Genomic DNA, 18665 nt, shown 5'->3' on the forward strand with positions numbered 1-18665 from the left:
TCGTGTCATATTCGGGTTGACATGATTGACTCAATTAATAAACGGGTTGAGTTAGTGTCCATCATATGGATCCCGTTTGACTCATTTAATTAAATGATTACTAATATACCCTTCAAACTCTACATATATAAACTTATTAGTTGTTGTAGCTTATTTTCTTTGACATATTATGATTGATTATTTGTAATATTGAGATATACTTTAATTTTGAATGATTATTTGTAATGCAGTTACTTGTTTGTTCTGAATTTTATATTAAAAATATTTATATGTTTGGTTTTTCATAATTTATATAAATTTGGTTTATACTAAAATTTTTTTTCTCTTTTTATTTTTATTACAGGTCGACACAACTGACCTGTTTAATAAATGGGTCGTGTTAGAGTTGAAGAATCTTGACCTGTTTAATAAATATGTCTGGTTAGTGTTGATCCATATAGTCGGATACTTATTATTCGACATGACATGAACCCTATATGCGAACACGAATTGCCACCTCTATAGTAAACTACCACTATCAAATTTAAATCTAAAATAAAATATTATTAAAACATTAAAAGAGGAGAGCCCACAAAGCTTAAAGCTCTTGTGGTAGTAGTGATAGTGTAGTACTGTAATACACGGATGTCAACAAAGATAAAAACTAAATATAATAAACTAGTTGCTAATTCTTGCGATGCACGGGAATAGCTACTGAAATAGTGTGGTACTGTAATACACGAATATCAACAAAGATAAAAACTAAATATAATAAACTGGTCGCTAATCCGTGCGATGCACAAGAATAGCTACTGAATGAGTTTCAGGAAAAAAAAAAAAAAAAACCATTATTTTTGAGTTGGAGTAGTAAGTAAAAATGCATGATTTAAAAAAAAAAAAAAATAGGTACAATTTGAATAGATGAAAAATAATATGTTCTAACACTGGCTATTGCCTTCACAAAAAAAAGGGTAACATTTCAAATCAAAAGATTACATATCACATTTAAAAGTAACACTAACAAAAAGTAAAAATATATGACATGCAATAAATAACAAATGATCATAATATTTAAAGAGTTTTGTGGATCAACTCAACAAAATCTTATTAAAAATTTCTCAGGGGTTGCTTCACTAACTATATTTTATTAATACAAATAACCTTCTTCATAAGACTCTTGTTTAAGTTATCATACCATATATGAGAAACCAAGTGCAAGAATATTGTTGTAGACTCTACATTCAGGGACGGAACCAAGATTCAAACTTAGGGGGGGTCGAATTTCTTTGTTCAAAGATTTTAAAAAATTGAAATATCAATATTAGAGGTTGTCAACAATACATTATTAGCATTAATTTTTTAATTATTTGTATTTTTTATTTTGAAAAAAAAAATCACAAATGACAATTTATAATCAAGAGTTTGTAAATTGTGATTTGCAACTATGTTTTTTATTGACTTTAATTCCGTGTCAAATTTGATTGTAATTATATTCAATCATTTCCCTTATTTTTGTGGGATTTAATGTAAGGGTTGTGCGTGAGAGTTTGGTGAAGATTATGTGAAAATGAGGATTTCACGACTAGCTCGCGAGTGCCAACTCGCGAAACAGGCCACGCGAGAAACACATGTTGGAATTTGAAGAGTCTTTAATAGGCTGGATGTCACGAGTCATTCGCAACTCAGGCCAAGTCACGAGTGAAATATTCAAACATTGTAGCATACCATTAATGAATATCAAAATCAAGTAGTCCAAATATCAAAATCACGTAGTTCAATATTCAAAGTAATTTCATTTCTTTATTAATGAAAATGATAGGGATGTTACTTTGATCAAGAAAGAAGAAAATAGCAATTAGAGGAAAGCTGAACAAGAAGTAAATAGTGAGCATAGAAAAGCAAGTCAACGGAATTGTACCGTACCATGAGCAATAAGGCTTGTAAGTCTTATCCCAACGTAGAAATAAGTCAATAACAAAGAAAAAGTCTTTTGCCAAGAAACTTGGGAGGCTAGGTAGCCACAAAATATTTGGTCGCAATTTGCTATTCACAAACAAATGACATGGAATTAATAGTTATGATCGAGCGGGAGGCTCATGTGTGATAAAGCACCATTTTTCTACCAAATATTAAAAGCAGTTTATCAGGGACAAAACCAAGATTCAAACTTAGGGGGGTCAAAGTTATTTGTTCAAAAATTTTAAAAAATTGAAATATCAATACTAGAGGTTGACAACAATGCATTATTAGCATTAATTTTTTAATTATTTGTATTTTTTATTTTGAAAAAAAATCACAAATGACAATTTATAATCAAGAGTTTTGTAAGTCAATTGGCACGTCCTAATACTTTCAAGGCCTGACCAAGACTAGTCCAATTCTTTATTCTATTGACATTATAAATTTTTTAAAATATATATATATATATATATATCTACTTTTTTCACATACTTCTATAACTAATAACTTCATAATGCTATATGTATAGTTAAAATATTCTCAAAAAAAAAATACAAAAAACTATAGTTAAAAGTTCAAATCTATGTCAAGCATTATATTAATAAAACAGCCAAAATAATGGTTAATAATATCATGCATTAATATTTAGTGTAAAAAAGGTTAAGACAATTATTGGTGTCTTGGTAAGGTTGAGAATTTTTCCTTTGAATAATTGCAAGTTTGAAAAAATAGTAAAGAAAAAAAATATTAAAAGAGATCTATTAAACAATCACATGATAATGAACAGTAACTTTGAGTCTTTAACTAAGTAAATAATAAAGCTTTTCCCATCATTACATTAATTTAGTTAAGTCACAAATGCATGCCAGGTGTGTCCCAAAGTTAACTAATCTCACACATTAATTTAGTAAAAAAAAATCTACCATTCAAAAAATAGATAATTTTTTCCACTGATGAGTTAAAGACACCAACTGATCCAAGTTGTTGGTGATTAACTAGTGTGTGGATGAAGCGATCAATAATATAAGAGTTGTCTTTGTGTCTATGAGGTGGAGTCATTTGAGAGAGGCATAGAGCTCTCAAATGAGAGGGAGAAATTAGGTAAAAGTTATTGGGTTTTTGTGATTTGTTTTGCTAGGATTTACAATTGATTTGTTGTTATTGTTTTTGCTTAGACCATATTTATAATTTGTCCAAAGATTTTTCTTATTATTTGGGTATGTGTTTTTTTAAAAAAAGATTTTTCTTGTTATCTATTTTTGAGATTTATGGGTAATCTTGTCAATTTTTGGGGAGAGGGGGGCCAAGTATATAAATTTTAGAGCTAACAAAAGCAGAATTCCAGAATTTTCATTTCCTACTTTTGCAACTTTCAACAAAAGTTAGAGTCATGATTTTATATAAATATTTCATGCCATTAGTATTAAAATTTGTAGTATATACCCCATTAGCATTGATACAAATTGATTCAAAAGCAACCTTGTTTTAAAAACACCATAAAGCGGAAATATCACCAACAAATAATCATAATATTTGACGAGAGAAGAATGAAGCAACTTTAGAAGTTTTAGCTTGTCAAGCTTTCTTGCATTGTTTTGTACCTCCTGGAGCAAGGATATCAAGGGTGTTGCTAGATGAGCGGATAACTTACCAAACAAATCAGCCCTTATATCAATTATCAATAACACACCCAAAATGATAAAAATCTAAATAGATTAAAATGTTAGATTGCAAAAGAACTTAACACATATAGGAATATAATTCTTTTAAATTCAATCAAAGAATTAGACAAACAAACAAAAAGAAAAGGAAGATATAATACATTTTTCCAAAGTTTTCAAGGGCTTTGGCTAATTCCTCATACTTATACTCCTTCATCTCCACCACTCCTCTACCTTCTAAAATGCCAAATTAACCCAACAACGTCATTTAATGCAATATATTTTAAATTAAAGCATGGACACAATAAAAATGAGTGAAAAAGATCATAAATTTATGTAAAAATTCTAAAATTTGGAAATTTAGATTCAAATTCTGTAATAAGAACAAAACAGTCGGTTATTTTATCTTAAAGGTGCTGTCTAACACAGAATAGATTGGGTTGCCAGGTTGTTTGGTTTTTCCTTTATATATAATGTTTGGTAATTGTTTTTCCTTTCTTTTCCACTAACAAAATAGTATTGTTTTATGAGAAAATTTTGAGTTGAAGCCAAGAGAAGAATCTTTTTAGATACAAAATATTATGGGCAATTCATATTGGAGTGAATGAGATTGTACCTATCAAAGTTTGTTTCAACACCTCTATAAAAAACATCCATTGGGTTAATAATAATGCCACAGTCCCTACAAGATAAACCATATGTTCCAACCATTTAAAAGAAATAGTTTACCTTCTCACGATGAAATACTGTAAAAACAACTAAAAACAATTACAATGAGTATAACAATCACAATAAACAATATGTTTCAACCATTAAAAAGAAATATTTCTTTTATTTTGTATAACAACTTAGCTGAGTTAAATATACTCTTTAAAAATTTTAAAAATGAAAATAGACTAAAAAAAAAAGAGTCATTTTTTTTCTTGATTCTTTTTTTTTTCTTTTATTTAGCAAGTAAACAGAATAATGAACGAATATAGATTCCATAAACAAAACTATCTGCATTAGACAAATAGTGCAATACATGTATTGGTAGTGAAGTATACATGCCTTCATGGCAAGCACCATTCAAAATTTAAATATGCACGTAACACCAACTATTCCTTTGTCACTTATTTTGTAAGGTCAACTATGTATTCTCAACAGAAAATAGAACACCTTCTAATGGTGATTACATTATTGTAAGAAAAGTTAAAATGATTTGTAACATAAGCTTTAAAAGATTAAAGGACTCTTTGTTTCCTCTTCCTCTTTTGTCGATCTGCAATAGGTGTGAGTTGTACATCGCTTGCATCATCTAGTCTTTGTAATTTAATAGAACCGGCATCTTCTTCACTTGGTAAGTTGTTGACAGAATCATTTGTAGCATCACTCATAAAACTATTAAAAGAATATGGTGTAAATTGTATTATGATATGAATAAGTAACATAAAAAATGTTTAATTTTATTATTTAAATTTAATATAAAAGTACTTACATCAGTTATTTTATCAAGTTTAATTAAATTGTTAGTCTCTAAAATAGGATCAAAAAAGTTTCTTCACAGTGTAGATCTCCCATCCATGTTAGAGGTTATAGTCATTGAGTTCCAATTGGAGGACAAATGTTTTCCCAATAAGGTTTGCTATTTGCATAGGGATGTCAACCTCTTCAGGTACCTTGTAGAAATAGTAGTTCATAAATTGTACATTCAATTATACTGAAGAATATATTAAGTACTATTTGTGAATTTCGAATTCTCACTTGTAAACATTACTTTATAAGTTCCTTTGTTGATATGCGGAGTAATTTTTCAGCCATAGAATCAAATAAAATGAATGTTGCTAATCCAGTGTCATTTTCAACTTTCAATTCAATTCTATACCTGAAAGAAGGCATGGTAGATATAATTTTAATTTAAAAGGAATTTTGAAGCTTTTTTTTTTTTTTTGAGAAACCAGCAATTTTTATAGTGAGGCTAAACTGTCTGCTATACAAAAGCTAATTAGAAGTTATGTTTCAAACAAAACATATGTACGCACATTTATGTTACCAATATCAACATTTAATACAAAGTTTGAAGAAAATCAAACCAACCCATCAACAAAACAGTAAATAATTGCTGTGTTTTTTCTGGAACAATTAGGAAAACAAACATTTCACTATATTCTATCCCCAATTAACAGGTTGAGTGAAAATAATAAACAAATAGATAACATCTCTTTTCGAATTAAATACCTTAGAAATAAAGATTTTCCAAGCAGCTATCTAAATTTGGATGCTTGAAACAACTAAAACTAAAACTCTTTTCAATTCTCAAAATGCAGTAGAATAAATCTCCCCTCAAATTAGAATTCAATAATTGTTCAACATCTAAAGTTTTGCATGTAACTACACAAAAAAAATAAAAAATAAAAAAATAAATCTTGCTGGATTAAAATCTTATATTTCTCAATGTCCTACAAATAATTTTTTTTTTAAACTTGAAATAAAACATATATTTACAAACAACACTGGCAATTGTTGAATTTGCTTCCTTTAAAAGACATATATAAAGAGACATATTGATGAGCAAAATATTTTAAAATTCCTCAGGTGGTGTGGCGTGTGGCATATGGCTGGCAAACAAGAGACCTTTCAAGTAAATTTGTACTAAATTGCCGTTTATGTTGATGACATACAATGCCTAAATGCACATTAGAAAAAAGTGCAATGACCGATAGCAACTAATTCCAAGAGACACACACCATGAAGTGGATATAAACTGATGCAAGAGTAATTAAGACATTTTGCGTGCACAAAATCTCAATGTCTAAGTTATTAACGATAGTTATTATAAATAAAAAGAATTAAAACAAAAATACACAACCTATTGACAAATTGAACAATTCCTGTAATGTAACAAATGACACAACAAACAGGCAGAACAAACAAATTGAAGAGTATTAAATGTACAGAACTACATAACTAATTAAATTTTGTCGTGAATGTTGGAAATAAATGAGAGATAATACCTGAATTTTCCTTGGAAATTACACAATTTTATTTTACCAGAAGAGGTGGTGGAGATGAGGCGTGGACCAAGTCACTGTCTTAAGACAAATCGTGTCGTCTACGATATATCTGATATAGTTAGACAAATAGTTTCTGCACATTGCCCCCAGGATACAACAGCCCAGCTACCTTTGCTGATTATCCTTGCGAGCCTACACTGCTCGTAGGATATAGGCTCTTTATAGTACTTTATTTTCCCATAAAATTTTGTAAAAGATAAAATATTTTTGTGAGTAGTAAGAAGTAATAGATGGCAAGTGTTTAAGACAAAAAATTATTTTTGAAAAGTCTACAGCTTTCTAATTCAAAAATAAAAATGTGTGTCTAAAAGCCAAACCAGTTGCTTGGCCTTAACAACAACAACAACAAAAAACCGTTTGCAAACTTTAAATGGTCATAAAATTGTTGAAATCAATGTGTGATGAATAGCTTTCTTTTTATACATATATTATATATAAACCGGTCAAACACTATTGCCAAAGTATATACGTTGAGGTGAGGTAAGTAAATAGACAAATCAAGTTTGTCTTTTAGTGTCATAATGCCATTAAAAACAAAATTACATCTCCTAACGTGGCTGTCTTTTAATTATCAACTAATACTTTCTTTTGAAACTTTAACCATACACAATAATTACAACCAAGAGTGGAAAGCAATATATAATGCTATAACCCATCAACAATAAATTATATAAATATATAGTTATACAATATCTAATACTTTCTATCTATAACGTTGCTATTAAATATATTAAAAGAAACGTTTTAAAGCAAAAGTTTATAAAAGAAAGTATACTAAAAGCTGGCAATATATGGTATTAAAATTCACATTAATTTTCATAAATTTCCTAATTAAAACCATTGACAAAAGCGATTCAAATTTTGAATTATATTTGAATTTCAAAATTTAGCAATCGATGTATCTGACATTAAGGGATAATTGATACACATAAATGAGTATTAAAATAAATATAATATTTTTTTATAAAAATATCCAACAATGAACAATGTAATGCCAAAAACCCAACTCTTCCATGGCTTTTATATTTCTCACCAACATGTCTAACATTTGTTTGATTTGGCACCTCTTAAAAGCAAGGGAAAGTTTTTGTATCACCAAAGCAAACGTGGTGTAATTTGGAAATTGACTAAAATTGTCTAAATTGAAGCATACAATGGTAAAACAATATTTCTATCAAATTAGTGGAAGGAAATAAAAAGACAGTGAACAATGAAAGAAGTCAATTTTACCGTAGTGTTTTTGCTAGTTGACCGATGGTGGCAAGCTACTCTGTTCTTTCTCTTCAACCTTTGTTGGGTTTCTTATCATAGAGGGAAAAGAGAATAATAGAAAATGGAAAATGGAAGAGAAGGAAACAATAAGAAGTAAACAACGTATATAAAGACGGATAAAGTGGTTACCCACTGAAACATGAGTTTTTTTTTTTTTTTTTCTTCAAAAAAACACCAAGCGAGTCTGCTAAACACCAAGTTTTTTTTTGTTAGTTAGCAATGTTTCCAAACTATTTAGGAAACTAGCATCTCGAGTCTGCTAAACTCGAGTTCCTGTAGCAACTCGAGTCTAAAAGACTTGATTTTGTGTGCTGGCAAAGCTGAGGTGGACTAAAAATCCATGTGGAACTCGAGTCTCTAAGACTCGAGTTCCTATAGACCATCTTTGACAATCTCGGCACCAGAGTTGCCTGGGTTTGTTGATCTTGGCACCAAAGGACCATTTTCTGTGTTTTCTGGTTTGGTTTGTCTCTTGATTTGTTTTCTATTTTTTTTTTTTTTGGGTTGGTCTGTCTTTGATGGAATATTTTCTGTTGTGGGTTTGTGTTTTCTAGGTTGGTCTATTAGTGTTTTCTGGGTGGATGTTCTGGGCTTTTTTTCTTTTCTGGTTGGTCTGTTTTGGTTTTTTGGGTTGTTGTTCTGTGTTGTTCTGGGTTTCTACGTTGGTCTATGTTGAGTTTTTTGGGTTGCTACATTTTCTGGTTTCTGCATTCTGTGATTTCTAGCTGTTCTGGGTTTCTACGTTGGTCTGTGTTGAGTTTTTTCTAGAGGGTAAAGACTTGAGTTCCATGTGGATTTTTTTATCCACCTTAGCTATGCACCTCACGGAAATCGAGTCTCTAAGACTCGATTTGCTACAATGAACTCGAGTCTAAAAAACTTGAGATGCTAGTTTCCTAAATAGTTTAGAAACGATGCTAACTAACAATTGTTTGAAATTGGTTGCTATTTTGAAGAAAAAAAAAATCCTTGAAATAGTGTGGGTTTTAAAGAGTTAGAGTAAATTTTTGGTGAATATGTGCGTGGAGGAGACTTTAAAAAAATTATTTGGCTAAATTGCTGGTTTTTTTATTTCTAAAATGGCCTACTTGCTGGTTTGTCATGATTTTAAAGAAGTATTTTTTTTTTTTTTTTTTTTAAATTCTGTAACTACTGCCCAAGAGAGATACAACTATACACCAAACGCAAAAGGCACAACTATTCGGTTTTTAAATGTAGGCATGTGGCATAAATTTTTGTAGTCACATGGAGCAGTGAGGAGTGGTTAACAAAAAGTCAAATGTTTCGACTTTTAGATATTATATAGATATAGATATATCAATAATTATGTGGTCTGTGGTGATACAACACAATGGTCTGATGTTATTTACTAGGCATATAGTACTAGTTTACATCTTTAACAAACAGAGAGATCTTATCTCAAAAAAAAAATAATAATAATAAAGAAAGCAACACAGCGAAAGAAAGAGAGTCTCCCACTAGTTTGGAGAGATTCGATCGCCGATCATCAACTAAAGGTTGTAACGGGCAACAATGCCAACAAGGACAGAAGCTTTGATTGGAATCTGGAGACTTGTGAAGGCATATTATTAGAGATTTAGTTATTCTTACGCTACATTTTTTATTTTTTAGGTTCTTTGCGTTGATTGATTTTTCTTGGGGGTTTTCTTTTCTTAACAATGGCGATAATATGTAGTTACTGTTGTGAGTTTTTTTTTTTTTTTTTTTCAAGCTCTGATGTTATTTACTAGGCATATAGTACTAGTTTACATCTTTAACAAACAGAGAGATTTCAACAAAGTTCAAACAAAGAGATCTTATCTAAAAAAAAATAATAATAATAAAGAAAGCAACACAGCGAAAGAAAGAGAGTCTCCCACTAGTTTGGAGAGATTCGATCGCCGATCATCAACTAAAGGTTGTAATGGGCAACAACGCCAACAAGGACAGAAGCTTTGATTGGAATTTGGAGACTTGTGAAGGCATATTATTAGAGATTTAGTTATTCTTACGCTACGTTTTTTATTTTTTAATTCTTTGTGTTGATTGATTTTTCTTGGGGTTTTTCTTTTTTTAACAATGGCGATAATATGTAGTTTCTGTTGTGAGTTTTTTTTTTTTTTTTTCAAGCTCTAACCTGAATCATGAGAACCATCCACGGTTTTCAAACTTGGGTGGTTCAATCTTGGTTCGAACGGTTCATTGACTATTCTGCATAGAATGGTTTTTAGACTTAAAAGAATTGTTTTGGTAAATGGTTCCCGGTTAACTAGGTTGAACTGTATGGTCCGGTCTGGTCCTGGAGACTTGAACCCGACTCTTGCCCCCACACCCCACAAGCACTTATACTTGTGGAGTGACCATCGCGCCAAGGGTGCGCAGTGGTAGATGTGTATTAGAATTTTTATTTATTTATTTATTTATTTTTTATACAAGAGAGAAATCTACTCTAGCCTAATCTATGTGTATATTATTGGAAATTCTAGTTTTGTATCTCATACAAAACACATAGTGGAAGCAACAAACATGGATCTATTTCATTCATGATTAATAACATGCACTATGTAAATTTCAGAATTTAAGAACAAGATAGCGTACCTTGGTGCGGTAAAATTCAAAACAAAAGATTAGAAGTACTTGGGAACACTTTTAATCTTTACTCCAATTCCACTTTACGCCTAAGAAGTGTGGTCTCTTAATTAGTTTCCAAGGGATAATAATCGAGTGGCTTCACTCACACATACACACCATTTCACAATGATATCTCTCTTATAAATAAAATTCTGTATGTTTCTCCCTTTATATTTAACTGATTATCTAATTGGGCTAGCCTATTGGGCCTTTCCAATTGGGTTTTAGCGTGTGGTTTGGAGTGGGACCAAAAGGGACCAATAAGACACTAACTCCAATGGGCCTTGGGCTTTTCTGTCAACTCTTGACAAGTTCAAAGTTACCTTTAATTATATTTAATATCACTATATAAATATAATTGTATTTTAGGCCTTATTAATAAATTATATCCCAAGACTTTATTATACATGCAACCATTTCATAAAATATTCGTAGTAATACAAAATCATGAATGTAGACTGTCACTTTGAAGATTACTACATCTTAATCCTTGAGTACCCGGTTTAATCCTTTAAGTTATTCATCATATATTTATGAAATTCAATTTCATAAATATATACTTTAGTAATTTCTTACTAAAGTGGTTATGCCTAACTCTCTAAATAACTAAACCCATTAAACTTATCTCAAATGAATATTTTATATCTCCATTAAGAGACTATGAATTCCATCTTGAGAATATATGTTCCATCAACACTAAATGTGACTGCCTAACATACTGAGATTTTGACCATTACTTTAGATCTCACTCTTGATATATCAAAGCAACCTACACTCCATGATCAGGTCCATTATTCTCTCAGGATTAAGAGTTCATGCAAATAGAAGTCGTGAGATTTATTATTCATTTGACAGTCGTTAGGAGAATAATAAATCTCACAGCGGTCCAGTTTAATATGTCTTAACTCTTAAAACATATTAACATATCAACTAGAAGTCTCCACTTCCATAATCAAGACAAATCATCTTAGTTGATATGTTATAGTCTTCGCAGATGAAATGCCCAATTTTATCACTGACTACGAACCAAAATTCTGAGTTTACAAAAAATTTGTGATCTATATCTTCTGTGACTAAATCACATAAATCACATACTATGCATCTCATGACTATATGATAATGTCTGAATATTCATGTTATCATTATTTTATATAATAATAAAGAAACTTTATCAATCACAACATTAAATCATATATAATGTCATACATAATAACGTACATAATATCATACATAGCATCTTACAATAGAATTTAAGGGCACTAATCCTAACATATATGTGTATAAAGCTCCTTCCTAGAGACTTGAACCTTGTCCCTTGCCCCCCACACCCTATAAGCACTTATACTTGTTAAGTGACCATCGCACCAAGGGTGTGTGGTGGTAGATGTGTATTAGAATTAATTGAGTGTGGTTGTGTTTATTCTTTAATGAGATTAAATTCTATGAGGATGTGAGAATGTGATATAAAACCCAAGTTTTACACCCTCCAATCCCAACATGCAATATCATTATATCACATATTAGAAAATAGGCATAATAAAATTCAATTAATTCTAATACTCATATAAAAATCTAACCTTATTAGGAGTTTATTGAGATGTTATCTAGGTGTGATAGGATATATTGAGTTTTAATTAAAAAATTTGGTATGACAATCTCTTATTTAATGATGTGAGAATGTGATATAAAACCCAAGTTTTATACCCTCCAATCCCAACATGCAATATCATTATATCACATATTAGAAAATAGGCATAATAAAATTCAATTAATTCTAATACTCATATAAAAATCTAACCTTATTAGGAGTTTATTGAGATGTTATCTAGGTGTGATAGGATATATTGAGTTTTAATTAAAAATTTTGGTATGACAATCTCTTATTTAATGGTGTAAAATATGAGTTTTACATTCCATCCTTACCAAATTTAGACTCTTTCTTAACATATGATAAGATGATATGACATATTGGGATTAGAGGTATAAAACTTGGGTTTTACACTATATCCTTATAGAATTTAATCTCTTTGAAAAAATGACTTATAAACCAACCAAAAAGAGAATTAAGAAAAGATTTGGCTTCCAAAATTAAACTATCAATAGCTTGGTGAGGTTTTGAAGAATGGTTTTGAAGGAGAGTAATCAAATACATGGTGTTGTCTTCACATGTCAAAAATTTATAATCCACGACTTTTGAGATTATTGCAAGTAAGGTTAAGCTTCGGCTTGTAAGTGGTTTTGCTCCGCCATCATGTTCATCCACGACAAAATAACTTCACTCTTGTGGTTTCTTGTGAGTTGTAACAACAACTATACATGCTTTCTATTCCCTAAGAGCATTCATGCCAATATATATATATATATATATATATTTTTTTTTTTTTTTTGAGAATGAACATTCTTACCAGTTTTTGTAAAAATTCTTATATATTTTAGCATAAAAGTTTACTTTTTCTATTTTACACAACAATTTTTCAAAAAAACCCACATCAAATTATTTTTTATACACTCTATTTCACTAATATGTGTGTGTGTGCGCGCGCACGTGTGCATGCATATTTCTTGATTTTTTTAAAAAAAATTTCTCTTTCTTCACACACAACAACCACCATTTATTCTCTTTCTTCATCCTTAGAATATGTAAAAAAAGAATAAAAAACTAAATGCAAAATGAATAGTGCTAGTATAAATTTAAAGCATCCACATTGATGGTTGTAAAATCACTTAAAAGTTATTTTAGCAACCCAAATCACAAAAAACCTGCTACATTGATGGTGCTATATCTAAAACATTATACAAACTTGCTACATTGAACTACTACCTTTAGTTGTATACTGTAGCAAGTTGCTACTTGATTTTATTCTCTCTCTCTCCTTGCTCCATCTCTCTATTCGTCCCTCTCTACTCTCTCTCTCTCTCTCGTCCCTCTCTCTCATCTCACTTCTTAGACCTCTCTCTCTCTCTCCTCTCTTTGAGCAGGTTCTGGTAGTTGGGTTAGTGGGTTCCGATCTAGTTATGGGTTGTTGTAGTGGTGGTGGGTCATTGATTGGGATGCGGTGGTTGGATTAGTGGGTCATGCCGTAGGTTGTGGGTTGCATTTTGGTGTGGCCTCTTGGCAGTGGGTGGTGGGTCACGCTGGTGGCCTTGGTTTGTATTTGGTGTGCTAATGGATTCCAATCACCATGGTTGATGTGGGTTTCAATTGCTGTTTATAGAGGAGTTTTGACTTTTGGCTTGAGGTTGAAGATGAAAGGGTGTATGGGGATTGTATTTATAGGGAGAGTTGTGGTTGGTGGCTTGCTGTTTGGGTGTTTGGTTGTGGGTATGGGTGTTCAGTGGTTGTGGCTAAGTGTTTGGCTATGGCAATGGCTATTTGTGGGTGTTTTGAGGTTGTGGAATGGTGTTTGTGGGTAGAAATTGTTTATATTACTAAAATGTGTTGTATGGTAAAATAGAACCATTAATGTTGAGTGTATTATAAAGTGAGGTGTTAAAATAGATAAAATAGCTTTTTGAGTTACTAAAAGTTAAAATTTTTAGGCCCCGTTTGGGAGGAGAGAATGGAATGGAATGGAAAGGAATGAAAAGAATAATTTTAGAATATTCTTCCCTTCCCTTGTTTGGGAGTTTTAATGGAGGGAATGAAAAATCCATTCCCTTGTTTGAGAGTTTAAGTGGGAGGGAATGGAATGGGTAGGGGGGAACACTTATTCCTCTCTATTCCCTTAAAACCTCAAATTTTCATTCCCCTCGAAATTGGGAGAAATGAGAGGGAATGAAATTAGATTTAATAATTTTTTTACTAAGGCTGTGTTTGGTTCTTGTAAAATATTTTCCGGAAAATAAATATTTTCCGGAAATGCTATTTTCGGGAAAGGAAAATATTTTCAAATGTTTGGTTGCATTCTAAAAAATATTTAGGAAAATATTTTCTGGTGTTTGGTTGTATTCTTGAAAATGCTCTAGAAAACCCATTTTTATCATGTTTCTCACATTTTTTTCACATTTTCTCAGCTTCCAAACAAATATTAATATCATTTCTCAGTAAATAAACACAAAAGAAACAAATCCCAACAAAAAAAAATCATCAAATCCAGTCAAATTGAGAGAGAGAGAGAGAGAGAGAGAGAGAGAGAGAGAGAGAGAGAGGCGACTGAGTTCGATGAATGGGGACGACGAAGTTGGGTCGGGGATGACGAATCTGGGTCGAGGACAACGAAGCTGGGTCGAGGACAAAACCCAAATTCATCAAAACCCAAAAGAAACAAATTCTCAATACCCAACAAAAATAGCACGAGAACGATCGGTTTTGGGGTGCGACGAGAATGATTGGTTTTGGGTGGATCGGTGCTGTGGTGCGATCAGTGCGATGAGGGTCTGAGATGGTGCGATCGAATGGGTTTTCTGGGTTTAACGAATGGGTTTGGGCATTGCTTGACGAACGAGCTTGGTCTTAGGTTTTCTGGGTTCGTCGGAGTCGGTTTTTGGGTTCGCAATTTCTCTTCTTTCTTTCTCTCTCTCTCTCTCTCTGCGCGTTTGAGTCTAGAAATGGTTTGAAGTGAAAATAGCAACGGAAATCATTTTACACCAAACAAGGGTATTTTCCGATCAAAGCGGAAATCATTTACCGTTGACCATATTTTCCGTGTTCTGCCAAACACCCACTTTTACGGAAAAGCATTTCCGAAAATGATTTGAAGTCAAAACAAACACAGCCTAAAACTCCCAAAATACCCCTATATATTCAACTCTTTATTTTAAAATAGGGGTCTAATAGTAACATTGTCATAAAATGATTCTATTACATTCCCTTCATGTTACTCTCCCAAACAAGATTACTTACATTCCATTCATTTTCATTCCTTTCCATTCCTTAATTTTAAAGCATCCAATCAAAGTTACTTAATTCCATTCTTTTCTATTCCTTTCCCTTACTTAAATATATTCCATTTCATTCCATTCATTTTCATTCCCTTTTCATTCTATTCCATTCCATTCCCTTATGAACTCCCAAACGAAGTCGTAGACCACTACTATGAATGCTCTTATACGGTTATTGTAGTAATTTTGCAAATTTACACATCTTTAACTTGATTGATGTGGGTGATTTTGGGGGTAAATTTGTAAAATTGTACATTTTTTGTATTTTGCATTGATTGATGCAAATGGTCTAATAGTTACTTCAAAATTAACCTTTATGTACAGGAGGAAGGGTGTCCCATTCACCACTTCCTGCTTTGTTTCCACCTGCTAATTCCCAATAACATAAATGAACAATAAATTTAGTTAATTTAGAAACTCAAAAGAGCATGGGGTCTAGTACTTTTATTTGTTCGAGTCTTAGGATTTTGTTTCTTGTCCTCCAAAGGAAAATACTTATGTAGTGTTCTAGGACAACCTAAGAATTACGAGTAGGGATGGCAATTTTTCCCCGCCCCGTTTAACCCGCCCCTCCCCGCTTTGCCCCGTGTGGGTTTTCCCCGCCCCGCAAAGGCAGTGGGGCGGGGATGGGGCAAGATTTTAGCCCCGCACTATGGGGCGGGGCGGGGATGGGTTTAGACCTTTTAGACCCGCTCCGCCCTGCCCCGCATTACTAAGGGTTATAATTGTAAATTTTTCATACCCTAAAAACCTACTATTTAAACAAACATATTAATATTAGCATATTTTATTTTACCCAATGTGATTCTCTATCTTTATTTTGTTATGTGTTATAATATGAGATTTTTATTTTATTTTTATGATTGTCTTGTTAAACACTTGGATATATTATTCAATTTTTTCTAAAAATTGATTTGATTTGATGGGATAAATTTGTAATTTCAAATATATTTTTATTAATAAAATAAGTTTTATTAAAAAAATTGTACTAGTTGTAGGGCAAATTAACAAAAAGTAGAGTTTTACAGGGCAGGGCGGGGCTTCGCGGGGCCCCAAGGGGCGGGGATGGGGTGAGAAAGTATTCTCCGTCATGCGGGGCGGGGCGGGGATGGGGTAAGACAAAACCATGCGGGGCGGGGACAAAGATCCCATCCTTCGGCCCCGCCCCGCCCCATTGCCATCCCTAATTACGAGTCATCCAAATGGAGTCACAATAAATTGTTGCGAATATAGTGAAGTTAATTACCTAATCTTTTTGGATTGATAATCAGTTAATTAAAGTTAATTTCATAGAATCTAATAAGCTAGGGTGACTAGGCCTATATGGTTATATGTATTGGGAAATCTATGAATAGTTATCAAGTGTCTCTTCATTATTTGCACATAAGATGCATTATGTGTCTTCAATATGTAATATTTTTTGGAGTATAAACTTTGTTGAGATGACCTGTCTTGCCATCTTCCACAAGAATAGTTTTAGTCTTTCTTAAATTTTAACTCAGGTGAGTTGGCCAAGTGGTTGGGCACTTGGTCTCAAAGTGCTTGTCCCAGGTTCGACTGGGTGTGCTTCCTAGTTTGAGTCTGGGTATCCGCACTTTGAAAAAAACCCCCTAGGCCAGCGATTTACCCCACTAGGGTCCACTTGTTGCGAATAATGATTAGTTTCTGGATGAAAGCTTTGAGGATACATTGTGGGAAATCAAAAAAAAAAAAAAAATTTTAAACTTCCATACGATTTTTCATTCTTTCTTTTTCCAAGGGGGTTCTCTCAATTTTTCTTGAGAATTGCATCAATAGATATGCAGATTTTGTAGGGAATTTGCTTACGGAGTTTAGGACTCATACAACTTTATCCTCACTTCGGTTTTGGGGAAGATGAATCATTAGAATTTGGATGAAGAATACCTTTCAAATTTTTCCTATATTTGATCTATATCCTAGATGATTGGGTTATAATTATAGAGGACGAGCTTGAAAACCTAATTTAGGTTTTTTTGGAATTTAATTCTAAAAAAAAAGTTTTTTGGAATTTAATTTATGGGTTTTGGAATGAATTGATTGCACTTGGTGCATTGAGATCAGATAAATTTCCTCCTCACCATTCAATTAAAAAATTTAAAACTTTTTTTAAAATTAAATTTTCTTTTAGTTTTTTCCCCAGTCGGACGGCTATAGGTCATTCGATCTCATTGCATCGACTGCAAAACCCACCTACTGTACCATGCCCTCCCACTACAAATATGGTCACATTTTTAAGTTTTGTTTATATTTAAAGTCTCCCAAACATGTTAGGCCTTGTTTGGAAATCATTTTTAAAAACTAATTTTTTGATTAAAAAAAATTCTGGGTGTGTTTTTTTAAACTAAAACGATAGAAGTCTTATTAAATAACATTATATACGGTAGTAAGAAGCCAACAAGGACAATAGCTCAATAATAACAAAGATAAGGTAAAGAGGCCAAATGTGTGTGTCATACACAAAACTAGGAATCTGGTTCTTTTGTTATAAGGCTCTGCCCCGCAAATATTTACTGAAGCTATTTTAGCAGAGCAATCCTTTTGATGTATTTCATCCTAGTTTGTACTTGTCTCTGATTTTTTTTTTTTAATACAATTCTTTATGTTGTTCATAAAAAAACTAGGAATTTCTAAGGAACTCTCAGATCATCGGCTACAATTTGGCACTGCTCAAGCAAGTTGGGGGCTCCATATGTGCATTTGGATGTTCTCAAAGTAATATAAATTTTGGGCATTCCAAATGGACTATGTAACTCATTTCTCCAAATCTTACATTGACTACTTCTCAACCATTTCTTGTGCCAGAGCATGAAAGTCTAGTGCACCTAATGCACCTAATATCACATATATGTAGTTTACCTCTGACAAGCGTAAAATTGGGGTTTTCACTACAAACCATGTTTGACAACTTGATTTATGAGATACTTCTAAAAAAAGAAAAAGAAATTTAGATCAACGTAATCAGAAACTTTCTCAAGTAGAACCAACACAAAATTTGAAATTTTGACAACTACATATAGAATAAACAAAAAATGAGTTACCATCAAGTGCCTTTTAAGTGTAACTGACATTTATTAATGTTTTTAATGAAAATGTTTTGGACTTAAATTTCTCATTTTTTTACAACTTTTGAATTATTAAAAAAAAAAAAGGTAAATTACAAACTACGTTCTTAAAATTTCAGAATTTAGATTTTACTCCTAAGTTATAT

This window comes from Quercus lobata, chromosome 10 (assembly GCF_001633185.2).
Source record: "Quercus lobata isolate SW786 chromosome 10, ValleyOak3.0 Primary Assembly, whole genome shotgun sequence".
NCBI lineage: Eukaryota > Viridiplantae > Streptophyta > Magnoliopsida > Fagales > Fagaceae > Quercus > Quercus lobata.